The sequence below is a fragment of the Bos javanicus genome, chromosome 29 (genome assembly GCF_032452875.1).
Source record: "Bos javanicus breed banteng chromosome 29, ARS-OSU_banteng_1.0, whole genome shotgun sequence".
Lineage (NCBI taxonomy): Eukaryota > Metazoa > Chordata > Mammalia > Artiodactyla > Bovidae > Bos > Bos javanicus.
In genome coordinates this window covers 32,041,698-32,059,718 of record NC_083896.1, presented here as the reverse complement: position 1 = coordinate 32,059,718, position 18,021 = coordinate 32,041,698, and the positions used below count along the sequence as shown (strand labels likewise).

The 18,021-nt window shown below is 42.9% G+C and overlaps 1 long non-coding RNA gene across 1 annotated transcript; it reads left to right on the top strand.

Moving 5' to 3' along the window:
• Positions 1 to 3: 3 nt before the first annotated feature.
• On the top strand, positions 4 to 8,943 carry LOC133241204 (uncharacterized). The gene is made up of 2 exons (XR_009734548.1): positions 4 to 198; positions 6,475 to 8,943. It is a non-coding gene; the product is annotated as an uncharacterized LOC133241204 (long non-coding RNA).
• Positions 8,944 to 18,021: the final 9,078 nt, after the last annotated feature.

The following is an 18,021-nucleotide window of genomic DNA, read 5'->3' as shown; positions in this document are numbered from 1 at the left end:
GACATTTAAAAATCTACTTTTTTTTTCTTTTTTTGGCCACATGGCATGAAGGATCTTCGTCCCCCCACCAGGGATCCATTGGAAGCCTGGAGTCTTAACCACTGGACCACCAGGGAGTCCCCACCCATGGCTGATGCCCACCTCTGGCTATTTCTCCTCCTCTGCTAATAACAATAATGAAGACAAATTTCTCACATGGTGAGCATTTTTACTGAGCCAGGTTCTGTGTTGAGGCATTTATAAATATATGTATATAAATATTCCCTGTCAGCCACCTCTCTACGTCTGAGCTCACAGGCAGAGCCCCACACACCCCAGCATCTAAACCAGAGTGAGGAGAGCTGGCTGTCCTTGCAGCCCACTCTGGGGCTGCTGCAGCTGGTGGTATTTCTGATAGGCTTTTCAAGCTTTTCTTTTTCTTCTAATAAGAATTCTGTCTGACTCGAAAGACAAGCAACCTGTGATGGAGGCAGGGTTAGATCGTAATCATGTTGTGGGCAAAAATCATCTGGGTCTAATCTTTATGACCAAAGACATACTCAGTAAACTCTAACTGACACTGTTGGTGCAACACTCAGTATTAAGAATCTGATGACCCCGGACACAGGAAACCCTGAGAATCACTTGTACTTGGGAGAAGACGTAGGATCCAGGGCTGGGTGTGGTGGGCAGCTCAGGGAATTTTGTTCAGTTGAACTGAAGATGGTAGGTGGTGGGGATTTTTTTTCCACAGATAAAAAAATTGAGGCAAAGAGCAGAAAGTGGAGTGGATCAGGATCCACAGGGAGTTAGCCACGGAACCAGTCATCAAGAAAGTTGCCACGGCAAGGGAATTGTTTTTCCCCTAACTGCAAAAGATGGCTACTCATGAAAAGAAGTTATTCATTTTCTTTTCCAGAAAGATGCCAAAAAACAAAATTATCAAGGGTCACACAGAAATATAGGGAAATGCCTTTCTTGAACATCTGTGATGTTCCAGGTTCCTTAGCTCTTTTTTAATGTTTTTATTTCTTTATTTATTTGGCTGCACTAGGTCTGAGTTGCAGCATGCAGGATCTTTAGCTGTGGCATGGGAATTCTTAGTTGCTGCATGTGGGGTCTAGTTCCCTGACTAGGGATCAAACCTGGGCCCCCTGCACTGGGAGTGTGGAGTGTTGGCCACTGCAGCACTAGGGAAGTCCCAGGTTCCTAAACTTCGAATTAAGGTATTTTGAACTTTGTTTCACAGATGGAGAATTTGAAGCTTGAAGAGGGTGAGTAATTTGCCCAAGGTCGCCCAGACAACAAGTAGGGGGATTTGATAAGGGTGCTGCCGTGTGTGACTATCACTCGGGCTGCCTCCCCACGTCTGAAATGCAAAACAGACGGACAGGCTCTAACTCAGCCTGTTGGGAGCTCGCAACCCATGGCAAGGCCTCTGGTCATCCATGTCCCAGCCTGTGAGCTGGGCCCTCTTCCTCGGGCATCTTCTGGTGCCTGGGGTGTTGTAGCCATTCCAGCATGGGGGGTGCTGAGGCCTTTGTCTACATCCACTGTCTACAGCTACCTGCTTCTTCCCAGGCTGAGCCACTCTTCAGCCACAGACGGTTGGCCCAGTGTTTTCATCTTTGGTCCCCAGAGTCAGAGAAATAGTGTGTCCTGTTAGTAACTGTGAGAGTCCGACAGACACCCACCAACCATCCCAGCAGTCTCGGTAGCAGCAAGGATGAAATCCAGCCCCCACACACCGGGCAGCAGCATCTTCGATTGTAAAAGAGAACCAGAGCAGCAGGAGGAGTGATGGGGAGGATTTCGGAAGGCGTGGGGGTACCACTCTGCCCCAGAGCCCAGGAAGGGGAATTGGGAGAGACTTCATGTCATGGTCTGTATGCGGGTTGGAAAAGGATTTCCAGACACAGAGTATTTCAGAAAGAAGTGAATTTTTTAAGAACAAATGATGACATGCATGTGTAGTCGTGTCTGACTTTCTGTGACCCCCCATGGATTGGAGCCCACCAGGCTCCCCTGTCCATGGGATTCTCCAGGCAGGAGTACTGGAGTGGATGGCCATTTATCATCCCGACCCAGGGATCAAACTCATGTCTCTTGCATCTCCTTCTTTGGCAGATGGGTTCTTTACCATTGCACCATCTGGGGAGCCCATTAAGAACAAAGAGCAGAGATAATGTGGGCATTGCAAGCATAATGCCAGCTGATCTGAGAGATCAGAGAGAGCTGATGCTTTTTGCGGGTTATTAGCCAAGTTTTATAGACTCAAGACAAAGAAAATTCCTGCTGGAAGGGTGGCATTAGGTGATTGTTTAGGGCACTATAGGGTGAGTGCCCTAAACTATTAGGGACATTTTTACCTAATATGGCATCAAGGAGCTGGATCATTTAGATCAAATGGGCTCATGACAGTGTTTGCTATGGGGCTCAGTCAGTTCCGAGATGAACTTGATTCTGGGCTCCTCATCTGTGGCCTTGGTACAAGGCCTCGAACCTGTGACCTTGGTATGGGACTCCACACTTAAGAAAGTTGCTATGCTTTGATCACTGGGCTCATCTTGTGAAGGGCAGCTCTAGCAAAGGGGGCCTCCTGTCCCGAGCTTGGTGCGTTGCTATCTCATCCCTTCTCGGTTGCCTCTGGGTCACCTGGCAGGCGGCTGCTTTCCCTCTTTCTGGTCTGCTTCCAAATGTCAGAATCCCAGAGTCCAAAGTTCCAACAATTGTGTCAGCTTAATCAAAATCATGAGTTTCTCCAGAGGAGTTTTTGTTTGCAAAAAGGGTCAGGAATGGCGGGTTGGGAGAAGAGCAGGGAGAGAGCATGGGGGCATCAACAACCCCACCTCCCTCGTCTCCTCTGAGAACCCAGCTTGCTCTGGTCGCAGTTTCCTTTGCTTCAAGCAGTATAGGTGATAGGACGGGAGCCATTCACACACACGTGAAAGAACAGAATCGCTTCTGACTGCCTCTCAGATACTCCTTTCCTCTCAACACTCCCCCTCTTCAGAGGAGTGGAAAAGTTAAGTCATATCATTTTCTGGCTTTCAGAAGCTTACTTTGAGTCATCCTAGGGCCAGACCTTTATTTAAAAAATTCGAGCTGCAAAAAATTGCAAGCCTTACCCCCAAGGAGTGTGGCCATTCAAATATTTTCGGACAGGGTGGTCGTGTTTTATTCAGTGGTGCTGCGCTCAATTGCGAAATCATGTCAGACTCTTTGCAACCTCATGGACTGTAGCTCCTCTGTCTGTGGGATTTCCCAGGCAAGAATACTGGAGTAGGTTGCCATTTCCTTCTCCAGGGGATCTTCCTGACCCAAGGATTGAACCCAAATCTCCTGCATTTGCAGGCGGATTCTTTACCACTGAACCACTTGGGAAGTCCTTTATAAAGTCACAGAGTTTCAAAGCTGGAGACGCCCTTAGAGTCTCTTCCTTCTAATTCTGTCCCTTGACAAATGGTGAACGGAGGCAGGAGATGAAAGTGACCGGGCTGTCACACAGGAAATGACCGGCCCTCTGGCCACAGACCCCCAGCCTCACATGCTGAGGACCCTTCTTTCTTTTTATGGGGTGTAGCATCAGAAAAGGAAGGCTTTACAGCAATGCAGCAGGGCTGGGCATTCTTGTCACCTTCTCCTGCCTATTGTTCTTGTATTCAGTTACAAATCTGGCTCTGACCCTTGTTGAAAGGGGTCATTGAACCTAGGGAAGGGCAGAGAGAGCTACAGGCTTGGTCATGACCAAATCAGTCCATGGTTACTTAGTTTCCCGGGACTGGAGCCTCTTTTTACAAGGTCGAGACATGGAAGTGGAGGGAAAGCAGGGGCTGCGGACATAGGATCCAGGGAAGTGGGTGGACAGCTGGCCACGCCATTAGTTCTGGGATCACACACAACCCCCGTGGCCCCCGTTCAGCTCTCAGTGGCGAAGCAAAACCCACAGGAGAAATTGATTGTCCAGCAGTTTCAGTGTAGACTTCCTTCTGTCACTGACTAAAAGAGGCAGGAAGAAAGAAGATAATCTGAAACACAGTTGCTAGGAATGTCCTAAAAATAGTCGTTCTTAAATTTTAGAAGTTATTAAAACTAGGGCTTGTTACACCCCTGTACCCCCACTCTAGACATTCTGATACAGTTAAGAGTAGAGGCCAGAAATGTCTTTCTTGTTGGTGGTGATGCTGGTGTGTTCATCTAATTGCCCAATAGTGGGTTTTTTTGTTGTTGTTTGTTTGTTTTCTTTTTTTTTTTCAGAGTTTTTTTTTTTTTTTTTGATGCAGACCATTTTAATATCTTGACTAAATTTGTTACAATATTGCTTCTGTTTTACCTTTTGGTTTTTTGACCACTAGGCATGTGAGATCTTAGCTTCCTGGCCAGGGATTGAACCTGCACCTCTTGCATTGGAGGCCAGGTCTCATCCACTGGGCCCTAAGGGAGGTCCCCTAATAGTGTTTTTATGATTATTTTTTTAATAAACCTTTTTAGGGAGAATCATTTTAGATTTACAAAAATGTTGCAAATACAGCATCAGGAATTCTTTGTATCCTTCATCCCATTTCCCTTGATGTTAATTTCCTTTTTTAAAAAAAGTTTTGGTACAGCCACTATGGAGAACAGTGTGGAGATTCCTTAAAAAACTGGAAATAGAACTGCCTTATGATCCAGCAATCCCACTGCTGGGCATACACACTGAGGAAATCAGAATTGAAAGAGACACATGTACCCCAATGTTCATCGCAGCACTGTTTATAATAGCCAGGACACGGAAGCAACCTAGATGTCCATCAACAGATGAATGGATAAGAAAGCTGTGGTACATATACACAATGGAGTATTACTCAGCCATTAAAAAGAATACATTTGAATCAGTTCTAATGAGGTGGATGAAACTGGAGCCTATTATACAGAGTGAAGTAAGCTAGAAAGAAAAACACCAATACAGTATACTAATGCATATATATGGAATTTAGAAAGATGGTAACAATAACCCTGTATACGAGACAGCAAAAGAGACACTGATGTATAGAGCAGTCTTTTGGACTCTGTGGGAGAGGGAAAGTGTGGGATGATTTGGAAGAATGGCATTGAAATACGTATAATATAATATAATATATGAAACGAGTCACCAGTCCAGGTTCGATGCACGATACTGGATGCTTGGGGCTGGTGCACTGGGACGACCCAGAGGGATGGTATGGGGAGGGAGGAGGGAGGAGGGTTCAGGATGGGGAACACATGTATACCTGTGGCGGATTCATTTTGATATTTGGCAAAACAAATACAATATTGTAAAGTTAAAAAAAAAAGTTTTGGTAAAATACACATAATATGCAGTTTACCACTTAACCATTTTTAAACATGCAGTTCAGTGGCATTAAATAGATCCACATGGTTGTACTAGCATCATCACCATCCGTCTCTAGAGCACTACTATCTTCCCAATCTGAAATTCTGTCCATTAAAGAACAACCCACCACTGCCTTGCAGCCCCAGAGCAACCCCTGACACACCACCATTCTTAAGAGCTTACAGAAAAACCCAAACAAACTTTTTGGCCAATCCAGTACTTTCTGTCTCTATGAATCTGACTAGTCTAGGGACCTCATATAAGTGGAAATCATGGAATATGTGCTGTTTTGGGACTGGTTTATCTCACTTCACATAATGTCTTCAAAGTACATCCATGCGGTAGCCTGTGTTAGAATTTTCTTCCTTTTAAAGGCTGCATAATAATCTACACACACAGACACACATAGACACACACACACCATTTAGTCTTTCTTCTTCCAATGGACACTTGAATGGCTTCCACCTTTAGGCAACTGTAAATGGTATGTCTATAAACACGGTGTGCAAATATCCATTTGAATCCCTGCTTTCAGTTATTTTGGGATATTACCCAGAAGCCTAATGTTAATTTGTTACATAACCATGGCACATCACTCTTCACTCACCTACAGATTTCACTGACTTTTCTGGTAAAACATACTCTTTTAATAATCTCTCCAGGTGACTCTGGTTTGCTGGGCTTTTAGAAACATTGATTTTTTTAAAATTTAAATTTATTTATTTTAATCGGAGGCTAATTCCTTTACAATATTGTATGAAACGTTGCTTTTCATTTTATTTTTTTAATGTGAGATTCACTCCAGAAAACAGGACACTGTTGGGAAGTCAGTCTTGTGCAGGGGGCTTGTATGCTGGATCTTGTTTCATTTCAGCGCCTTTCACTGGCCCTAATGTTCCCCAACTTTCAAAGAAGAATGCTACAATAGATGGGTTGGAATTATCTGGAATGTTCTAGAGAGAAGTTCCGGGATGTAAAGTTGTTCTCAAGGTAGCAATTTCCAGACAGCAGCTGGCAAAGGAAAAATTTGCCAGTGCTTCTAAAATCTTAGAAGCAAATTCAGTAACAGAAAAAAACTTTGAAAAGGAATATGACTGGAGGTTTTCTGTATTTCTTGTTTGTCTGGTGTTGTCTAAATACAGGGTCCGTTCAGACATGTGACATCTGCCTTCCATTGCCCCAGAGGACAGCAGCAGAAGAAATGCTCGTTGGTTGCAGTGGTTGATACACATTAGCCTTGAAGCTCTTTCTGATATGCGAGTGGGTGACCCAAATCTTTGGTGCCCTGATTTTGCATCCCCAAGTGAATGAATCTTCTGTAGTTTCTCAAGTAACTAATGCTAATTTTATTTTTTAATTTACCCAACACACATTTACTAATTAGTAAGTATATACCTGAGCTTTACTAGGTGACGAGGATGCAGAGGTAGCTTCATAGAACCTCTGCCCTTAAAACACATGCAGGTTGGTGGAAAAAATAACTGTCCATGTCAGTACCCTGGAGAGCAGTGGTTATTTCAAATTGCAAATGATTTTTGCTTGAATTAAGTGTGGTTTTGACTAAATGTCAAGAGTTCTCGCCTGCCAATGCAGGAGATCTTAGAAATGTGGGTTCCATCCTTGGGTTGTGATGATCCTTGGAGAAGGGCATGGTAACCCACTCCAGTATTCATGCCTAGAGAATCCCATGAACAGAGAAGCCTGGTGGGTTACAGTCCATAAGGTTGTGGAGTCAGACATGACTGAAGTGCCTTAGGACGCATGCACATGAGTTCTAGGGTCCTTTGACAGATACACTGGGTCCTTACAAAACAGCATGGGAGTATTTTTCTATAGGAACCAGCCCAACATAGCCCTACCACACAGAGCTTTTGCAGATGAGCACTGAGACTAAGTATGATGGAGAAGAGCAAAGGTCTAGAAACATGTGAACCAGCTTTATTAGGGCTGCCTCAGGCGTGTGGTACTCTCCAGTCATCCTTTTCACTCAGACTTTTCATGAAAAAGATGTAGGAGAAATGTAAATTGAACCTGGGGTGGGGGGTACTTTTTTAGGATGCAGCCCTGAATGTAGCACAGGGATGTGCCTTTTGTGGTGGAAGCACATGAAGCCCAAAACAGGCAACCCAAGATACTCCAAACAAGTACTAAAAACAGGGAAGCAGGAAGTACTCAGCAAGAGAGGAGGACCTGGACTGAAATCTGGTTTAGATTCTCTTAATCTCAGTGGTTTGGGAAAAGCCCTGGACGGTCATTAGCTAAGGGAGGAGCAGTCATGACCTCAGCACTAACATCTTTACATCAATTCCTGGGGACCCCCTTGTGGCAGCCCTGACTCAGAAAGAAACTCACCAGCTACTGCATCACATCATCTTAGACCACTTCCTGAAGGGCTCTGGGTTTTCCCTAGAAGGCATGTATGTACAGGTCCTATTCACGTACAGATCCTGCCAGGAACCGACAGGGGATCAAGAGGTAGGCAGGCCAATGTGAAACTGAGGTCTTCTACATAATAAACATACACACCACAACACACAAATAGAGCAGATAGTTCTAGAGATAGGGGGATAAAACAGAAGTCATACCTTCCTGTGTGTTTATGTATATACACATATATACCTGCAGGGGCTTTCCAGGTGGCTCGGCGGTAAAGAAATCCACTTGCCAATGAAGGAGACGCAGGTTCGATCCCTGGGTCAGGAGGATCCCCTGGAGAAGGGAATGGCTACCCACTCCAGTATTCTTGCCTGGGAAATCCCATGGACAGAGGAGCTTGACAGGCTACGCAGTCAGACACGACTTAACGACTAAACAGCAACAGCAATACACAGGCAGACACACCCACACTCAATTTATTTAGTATCTGTGCTTTCTAATATCTATGTAAAAAGTAGATTCAGAAGTAGAAAAATAAACCCTCTGAAAGAGGGAGAGAAAAAGTCATTCCATGACCTAGGTCATGCTTTCCCAACTTTCTGTGCTTCAGGATAATTATGCAAAAGCAGAATTCTATAATCAAATAACCTTAGGAGAGGTTGGATAAAGCCAATTCAGGCTTTGATTGCTGGGCCTCTTAAGATGGTTAATATGCTAGTGGACTTGTAAATCTCTTTTCTCACACTTGTTGCCATTAGATGTGTTTTGTGAAAAACATCTTCAGAGGTGGTCTACAGGGCATCACTTTGGGAAATACTGACCTGGTCTGATGCAGCTGCCTTATTAGAACGTTAGCTCTGGCAGGGCCGTCTGGCAGGCAAGGCAGTGAAAAGAAATATGATGGGTCATAGTTTTTTCATCAAATAGAATCCTATCTTTTTCACATACTCCATTGAAATGGATTTTTGGATGTAAGGAGGTCATTGAACTACAAAATAAATTATCTAGCTAACAATGGCTTAACGGAAAATGTAGAATAATAATGATTATCTTATTAATTACAGTAATAACACTATTATTATTACATGTATTTCAATTATATTAAATGTTGGGCATAAGCCAAGAAGGTGGCCTGAAACCTTAACTTAGGCAAAGACATTTTGTATTGGGGGAAGGAGAGTAGGCCTGTTGCTTTCTGATAATCCTATGTAATAAAATTTATTAAATTTAGAATACCTTGAATACTCATTCATCTATCTATGATTTGGAGAGGAGTTGAAGTTCAACAATTTACATTTCAAATCTGTAGCTGGGTCCAGAGCTGTTTTGTGTTTTTTTAATATTATGTAATTTTTTTCATTTTTAAAAAATTGAACAATGATTGCTTTACAATATTGAGTTGGTTTCTTCCATATATCAGCATGAATCAGCCATAGGTATACATATGTCCCCTGTGTCCTGAATCCCCCTCCCATCTACCTGAAGTAAGTCAGAAAGAGAAAGACAAATACTGTACATTAACTCATGCATATGGAATCTAGAAAGATGGTACTGATGAGCCTCTTTGCAGGGCAGCAATGGAGATGCAGACATAGAGAGCAGACTTGTGGACGCAGTAGGGGAAGGAGGGGCTGGGGTGGTAGCATGGAAACATATCTATTACCATATGTAAAATAGATAGCAAGTGGGAATTTGCTGTGTGACACAGGTAGCTCAACCCAGACCTGCTTTTTGATTGAAGGAATAATTTGCACACATTTTTAACAGGATATGCAGATGACAATGCTTGCACATTCTATTAGACATTTGAAAAGGTGGCCTCTTCTTTTACCAAATAAAAGTCTTTTCAACCCCTCCAAGAATAAACGCATGGGGAATCCTGCAGGCAAGACCACGACTCTCTTCAGAGCCATCTTAGATCTTCTCAGATGCTCAGAGAGATGCTTGAGTGGATGAACAGACTGACAGGGGTGGCTGGCGGAATAACCATAGCACCATGGCATCGAAGTTAAGGAAGAGGGTTTCCCTTTTTGGATGGCAGAGTTTCTTAGAAAGTAAAGAAGTGCAGAGAATCTTCATCACAGCTGTCTTATCCCCTTGATCTCTTTTGTCTTCATTAGCACAAACCCTCTGGGACAGTTAGAGTGAAAGTCCTGATAAGCAGGAAATCATCACTTTCAAACTAATCTAGCACCTCTGTCTTGAGATGGTGATAAACAAGAAAGGTCTAATTGTTAAACAATCAATAACATAGATCTGTATTTGGAGACAGACTACTGGTTCCTCCCTAACTAGCTCTCCCACCACCCCTACCACACAACACACACATGCACACATGCAGATTTAACCAAGCAGAGTCTGGTGTTTTTTTTTTTTTTTTGTCCCCGTGGTATCCTGTGTTTCTGTTTATCAGAGAACTTACCACATGATGTTGAAATGAACTGTTTATGTGTTCACTAAACACAAAATGTTTCCCTCTTCAAAGATAGGCCCAACATAATCATCTTAAAACCCTACTGACCAGTGGAAAAAGTTCTTACAAATGTGTTGAGTATATTACCTCTAGACAAGTTCCATAGACACTCATTTATGCCATACTTACGGATGGGTTTGACAGATGTTTTCTTCCTTGAAGTAATCCACTCTTTTTCAGATGAGTAGCCAATGAGAAAATAAACTTTTAGTCCAGACTGTCAAACAGAGGTAACACCTCTAAAGAACCAATGTGTCTCTTTAGGAGAACTAGAACTTTGAAACATGGCAAGAGTAATAAAAAAAAAAAAAAAGTTGAGACAAACTAGGTCAGTCTTGTTTGTGAATTCAGTCAAATCCAAGGAAATCAGAATGATTGTGTGCCAGATAATGGAAACATAAATTAGTCCTTTCATCATTATCTTACTCCCAAGTCCACTCTGTGTTCTACCAAAATGCCTTTGTTTCACATCTGGTAAAGAATGGAATTAAAGGTCCAGGTAAGGACTGCCCTGGTGGTACAGTGGTTAAGACTTCACTTTCTAATGCAGGGGGTGCACATTCAGTCCCTGGTCAGGGAGCTATGATCCCACATGCTTCGTGGCCAAAACCCCAAAAAACATAAAACAGAAGCAATATTGTAATAAATTCAACAAAGACTTAAAAACAATGGTCCACATCAAATTAAAAAAAAAAAACAATGTAAAAGTGAATTTATTTTCTAAAATCTTCCTTCCTTACATGCAAGTAATATAAACTCCTTGGAAGAGAATTAAGAGATTGGGCTCTTTACATTTTGCTTGCATCCTTAAATTGCCCCCACCCCCCGAGTATTTTTTAGGCATGAGAGTATTATATTCAAGAACAGCACTGTTCAGTATATATAATTGACCCACATATGTAATTCTAAATTATATAGTAACTTTGTTTAAAAAGTAAGAAAAAGCTTTAAGAATATGTTTTGTTTAACTCAGTACATCCAAAATGTTATTTTAACATGTGGTCAATAGAAAATTGTATCATGAGATATTTTGCAATCTTGTTTCTGTAGGACTTCTTTGGCATCTAGTGTATATTTCATATCTACAGCACATCTCAATTTGGGCTGGTTACATTTCAGAGTTCAGAAGCATGTGTGCAGGTGGTTACTATTTTGGACAGTAGCCGTCTGTAAAACCTATCACATCAGAGCAAAGATCTCTTGTTTTTTTTTTATGGTATCTATGGTTTTGTTGAGAATATATTAGTACCTGAATTGGTGAGTCTAATTGTGCTGAGTTGAGATACAGTATCTGATAACAAATATTTATTGAGTTTTTAATGTGTTCTTAGCTTTGCTTTAGGGATTGAGAATGTGGTTGTGAAAAAAACAAAAGTCAAAATTTCCTCCCTCGTGGAGCTAGTGTTCTGTCAGTAGGAGACAGACAATAAAATAGACAAACTTATTTAAGTATCAATAAATGGTAAAGAAAAAGCTTAGAGTAGGTGAAGAGGTGTAGAGAGTAGTGATGAAGGAATTTAAGTTTAAGGAACAGCTATCAGGCCAAGTCTCACTCAGAAGGTAGTGTAATTGGTTAAAGACTCTCATGTTAGCAGCATTTCAGGAAAATCATGGTCTTGGGTAACTTTCCATTTTATTTTAGTAAAGAAGATCGATGATGCAATGTATAAATTAATTTTCTGATTAAAGTTTTTTAATTAAAAAGTTTTATGTATCTATAAAACTGAATGAATTGGGACAAAAATTCTCTCATTCAACAAATAGCTTGGGAAAGGGAACCGCATGCTAGTGTTGGGGATGCAATAGTGAGGGAAATTAACAGTTTCTGCTCTTCTGGGGTTTGCATCCTAGAGAGAGAATTAATGTACTAATTACATATTTGTGCCAATAAATATGTAATTAAAACTCGAGTTGGTACCATGATCTCATACCATGAAAGGACCCAAACCAGACCTAAGTGAGAGTGGATGGAGGCCCCAGTTCCCTGAGCCAGGACTGATGGGAGAAGTGGAGAGAGCATTCCTGGAGGAAGGCACAGGACGTGGGAATGCTCTTGGCAGTGAACTCAAGAATCAAAACTGTAGCTCGTCTGTCCAGAGGAGGGGACAATTCTACAAAATGAACCTGAGATTTAGGCTGGGATCCACAGGAACTTGTAGGCCAATTTCCTTCACAAAAAAATCCACCTTAAGAGTCCCGGTCCATTGTGACGATGGCTAAAAAGAATTTTCACTTCTAAGGGACCAAACTGAGAAACACTGAGGGTGATCTTCAAACGGTCTTTGGACAATACAGGGCTTCCCTGGTGGCCCAGGTGATTAAGAATCTGCCTGCAATGTGGGAGATCTGGGTTTGATCCCTGGGTCTGGGAGATCCCCTGGAGAAGGTAGTGGCAACCAACTCCAGTATTCTTGCCTGGAGAATTCCATGGACAGAGGAGCCTGGTAGGCTATAGTCCATAGGGTCGAAAAGGGTCACACATGATTGAGCAACTAACACTTTCGCTTTCTGGACAGTATAAGATATAAAAGACCTGCTGAGGCAAAATGAAGGAAAGAAAAAAAATAGTTTACAAAAAGTTTACTTATAGAGGATGGCAGTTACTTGCTTTGGGACTCCATTTGATGCCGCCATTAGTTCAACACACTCCACTCTGTCAATTCCCCTGTCTGCAGGCTCTTCTTCCTTCAACCTATGGGTTGGTTCATCCCGTGGCTCTCAGACCTGAGGTGGGGGCAGGGCTGGAAGTTATGTTACCAAGAACAAAGGGGAGAGAGGTCAATTGTAAGAGATAAAGATGGGGTGCTGGAAGCCCAGGCGAATTTCTAGAAATAATCCCCAGTTCCTTTACTTGTTCTTTTGTTCTTGTGGGACTCTTAAGCCAGACCCATAAGAACTTTTTGTGTGTGCTAAGTTGCTTCAGTCATGTCTGATTCTTTGTGACCCTTTGGACTGTAGCCTGCCAGAGTCCTCTGTCCACGGGATTCTCCAGGCAAGAATACTGCAGTGGGTTGCCATGCCCTCCTCCAGGGGGGATCTTCCTGACCCAGGGATTGAACCCAAGTCTCTTGTTTGGGTCTCCTGCATTGGCAGGTGGATTCTTAACCACTGTGCCACCTGGAAAGACAAGTTTCTATTGTACCCAGAGTTTATTGAGACTGCATCTCCATTCGTTGTTGTTGTTTTTGTATCTGTCCAGTGGAGTGTGAGCTTCCAGAGGGCAGGGCATTGCCTTGTTATCACTGTATCCTCAATGAGCAGAACACTGCCTAGTGTATAGTAGATGCTCAAGAAGCACTGATTAAATAAATGCTTGATAGCTAAAATTTAATTAGCAAACAATTGAATGCCCACATGTATCAATTTAGCACTCAATTTATCATTGAGTTGTCATTTGTCATTGAAAGTGTTTGAAAACAACTTTGAAAGTGTTTCAGAGATTTGAGAGGAAAGAGAGAGAGAGGGAACCAAAATTGAGAGCATTTGTGTACTAAGATATTGTTTTCTATTTTTGTTCGTAAAGTCCTGGGTAAAGTCCTGGATACCTCACCCTCAGTTCAGTCTCATACTTCCACAGTCTTGAGACATGTGACGAAAGTATCAGCACAGTGGCCCATTTTCCTTTGACAGAACTACCATACCAGGAACTTACGACAGAGTAAAAGCGTATCCTCTCCCACGGCACAGAATCCAGGCCAGGGCAAGGTGGGCAGCTCTCTGTACGGTGTGATTCTGCAGGTCCTCAGAGTGTTGTCAACAACTGATCTTGTCTGCCAGCTTGCCATTAGGTATGACATTTCTGCAACTGAAATTGTTCCTTTCACATAAGATGGTATCTTCCGAAATTCACTTGTTACACACAAAGCAGGTCCCCAGGATGGATATCACGTTCAAGGTTAATGAACAAGATGGCTTGGCAGAATTGGTTCCTACCGCTAGAGAACGCGTCTTAGAGAAGGTGCTCTTGGAGAATGGGCCACGAGAAGGTTCTTGGTGAAGAATTTGATGTCGGAAAATTTGAGCCTGAAGTACCGAGAGCAGGTGGTGATGGGAGACTCAGGTGTGAAGCTTAGTTGTGTGTAGTAGCTCAAAGGCTCAGGGGTCCGTTTGGAAAAAAAGGGGGAAAGTGGATCCGGATGGACCCGCTTCTCCGAGTCTTCACAGCATGTTCCTGCTTGCTCCTAAGTTGGGCTCTCAAGGTTAGGACACGTTTTTCATGATGTGTATGAGATATCACAAGACATCTTGGTTTCTCTGTTTTCTTGCAAAAGTGTAAAACTCTCTCTTTCCAGGGTGTGTCTCGTTGCCACAATTGAGAAGTGTACGTTTGACAGCAGCAGCACCTTTGATAATAAATGGAACTTTGTGGCCACTTTTCTCCTATGATTGTGCTGAAAGAAAACAAAAAACAGGCTCAGTGTTATGCAGGAAAGGCCTGAATCAAGCAACAAAATATTTTTTTGAAAGAGACGATCAACATGGCAGGGTCACAAGCTTTCATTGGCCCAAGCAGAGGAGCTCTGCTAAATCCTGTCCTGTGAAGTGCCTTTCCTTTTCTACTGCATGGCGTGGGAGGGACTCTGTGTGAGCATTTTCCCCTAAGAGCACAGACACTGATGAGATGTCCAGTGTAATTAATAACCACAAATAATTGAAACATGGGACTGAAAACTTAGGATCTCCATTCCCTATAAATTTCCAGGTTTATTACCTGAATTGTCAGCCTTGCTCTTTAAAATCCACTCCTGTTGCTAAGTCACTTCAGTCGTGTCCGACTCTGTGCGACTCCATAGACGGCAGCCCACCAGGCTTCCCCATCCCTGGGATTCTCCAGGCAAGAACACTGGAGTGGGTTGCCATTTCCTTCTCCAATGCATGAAAGTGAAAAGTGAAAGTGAGGTCGCTCAGTCATGTCCGACACTCAGCCTACCAGGCTCCTCCATCCATGGGATTTTCCAGGCAAGAGTACTGGAGTCGGGTGCCATTGCTTTCTCCCATCTATTTGCTTATCTATGCCAACCTGGAGTTGGGAGTTTGAGGAAGACCTAATTTTCCAGATACTCACCATGTGTTTTTTTTTTTTAAACTTACAAGTGTAGACTCAAAACAATTTGTTTTTGTTGTTCAGTCACTAAGTTATTTCCAACTGTTTACAACCCCATGGACAGCATCAGCCAGGCTTCCCTGCCCTTCACTACCTCCTGGAGTTTGCTCAAACTCACATTCATTGAGTCACTGATGCCATCCAACCATCTCATCCTCTGTCAGCCCCGTCTCCTCCTGCCCTCTGTCTTTCCCAACATCTGGTTCTCATCAATCATTTGTCTTTCTCTAGAACTTATTGGGAGCCCAAGAAGTATTTTTTCTAAGGCAAAAAAAAAAAAAAAAAAGGTGTCTAATGCAAGGAGTGAAAAATGAGCTTTTTATGTTTTACACTGACCATAACACACAGTTGGGAAAATTTGAATAACTCTAGCTCAATGTGGAAAGGTGCTTCAAAAAGCCTATAAAGTGCTTTCCGATGTATTTTGCTCATTTGATTCTTCTAAACTTGTGAAAGAGTGCTTACCCCATTTCAGATATGAGATACTGGGGCTCAGAGAAGTGGAGCAGTGAGAGACAAGGCCGCGCAGCTCAGAAGGCATTGAGCTGACACCAAAACCTGACTGCAGGCTGGGCAGTTTCAAGTCTCACCAACAATAGAGACAGAGATGTCTTGGCCACCCAAGGGTTTATTGTGATGCATTTTTAAACTCCAGGCCAACGAGCAGACAAACAAAACTCCCCACTGAACGCTGAAACATCCCCAACCAAACTCAAACCACCAAAAATGGGAATTACTTTTTCCTTAGAGGAGGCAGATAGAGATGGGTACCTGCCTGGTGGGTATCAACAACCCTCAGCTCCAACTGGCCTCATGCTTCCCCTCGATTTTCCTCAACCAAGCCTCTGAGGCTCTAGTTAATCAGACTGAAGGTCTGGGAATTTACCGCTCTTCCATCAGTATTCTTGCTGACGATTGATTTAAAGATACGAATCTCCTCGATTATCTAAGAGTTAGGGACAACTGAATCCAAATTTCGCTGACAGGGAGACGAGAACCCAGGGCAGTACCTAAGACTATGACTGGCAATTAATTAGACAGATAGCATCTTACTTTTGGAAAGGTCCTTAGAGGTTGAATCCAATCTCCCTCCTAGTGCAGGAAGCCTGACAAATAACCATCAGGCATTTGCTGCTGGGACAGGAATTTTCCCGTATCTCCACTATTGGTAGTTGGGCCCTTGTGAGAATATCTTGTCTTCACGGAATTGAATTCAAAGCCCTCTTACACTGTAAATCTATGTTCTGACTTCATTCTGCCCTCTGGCACTTTAACGACTATGGTTACTTGTCCATTTGTAAGTTCTTTCCCGGATATTTGAAGTTAGCTGTCTTGGCTTTCTTAAAACATCTCTTCTCCAGCAAAACATACTCAGCTTCTCCAACTGTTTCCGTATTTGCTGATTTTCATGACTCTTGACTCTCTCCAGATGGTCCCTTGTTTGGGATTTTTTTTTTTCTTCTTTCTATTTTGTTTAAGTGAAATGTCCATAGCTGATTAGGGTCTGTTTTTCCTGCTTTATTTGTCCCAGTATTAATATACTTTTAATAATTTTACTGGTCTTGAGCTCACCAGTGGGGCTATGTATATGGTGGTCAGTGACAGGATCAGTTCCCCAGCTCTGTAACCCACCGGAGATTACCAAATGAGAACTGGTTTTCTTCATGTAATTTACCTCAGAAGCCACACTACCAGCGAGAGGACAAGAACGAATTGTCATGTGAAGGCCACAACTAATACACAATTGTCACTTAGACCCAGTTTTTGCTTCTATAAGCAAAACCAGCTTTTTTGTTTATCTAGTACTGCATCTCTCAAATACAGAGAAAAAACAGGTAAGAGACTAGTTTACCAAGGACTTGACAAAGAGCCTATGAGGGAGACTGAGTGACATTTGGAAAGTTGGTAAAAGCCACCAGAGTCAAAGCAAATTCTGAAAAAGAAAAAAAAAAAAAAAAAAAAGATTGTGGCTACGCTCTGCTCAACCAGGCCACACCTGTTTTCAGAAACCACCGAGTGTTCTGCAGATAAACAAAGATGCCAGCTCTGACAGTCTCTAAGGCAACGAGATACAGATCACCCCTGCACACGGACAAGATAGAAAGAGACATTGGTGACAAAACAGAGAGCCCAGTCTTCAGACTTCTCAATGGTGTAGTAACAGCTGGAGTGAATTCTGCCCCAGGGGCTCATCCCACATCCAGTCTCAAACCCTAAACTCTAGCTGTAATGGAGAGAACCCTGCAGTTAGAGAAACACCTGTAGGATCTGGACCCCACTTCTTAAGCAATCATCCCACGACTCATGTGAACCTGAAAATGAGCTTCTGGAGCAAGAAGACACAATGCATCTCTTCTCTGGGTTTCCTTTTCCTCACCTGCAAAATAATGTTTTGTTGTTGTTCAGTTGCTCGGTCACATCCAACCCTTTGTGACCCCATGGACTGAGGCACACCAGGCTTCCCTGTCCATCACTCTCTCCCGGAACTTGCTCAGACTCATGTCTATGAGTTGGTGATGCCATCCAACCATCTCATCCTCTGTCATCCCCTTTTCCTCTTGCCCTCAATCTTTCCCAGCATCAGGGTCTTTTCCAATAAGTAAGCTTGTCATATCATGTAGCCAAAGTATTGGAGCTTCAGCTTCAGGATCAGTGCTTCCAATGAAAATGATGTTTATGTGGCTGGGATTCATGAGGGTCTGCACTTGGTGGTAAGCCAGTGAATTTGGCTCCCTA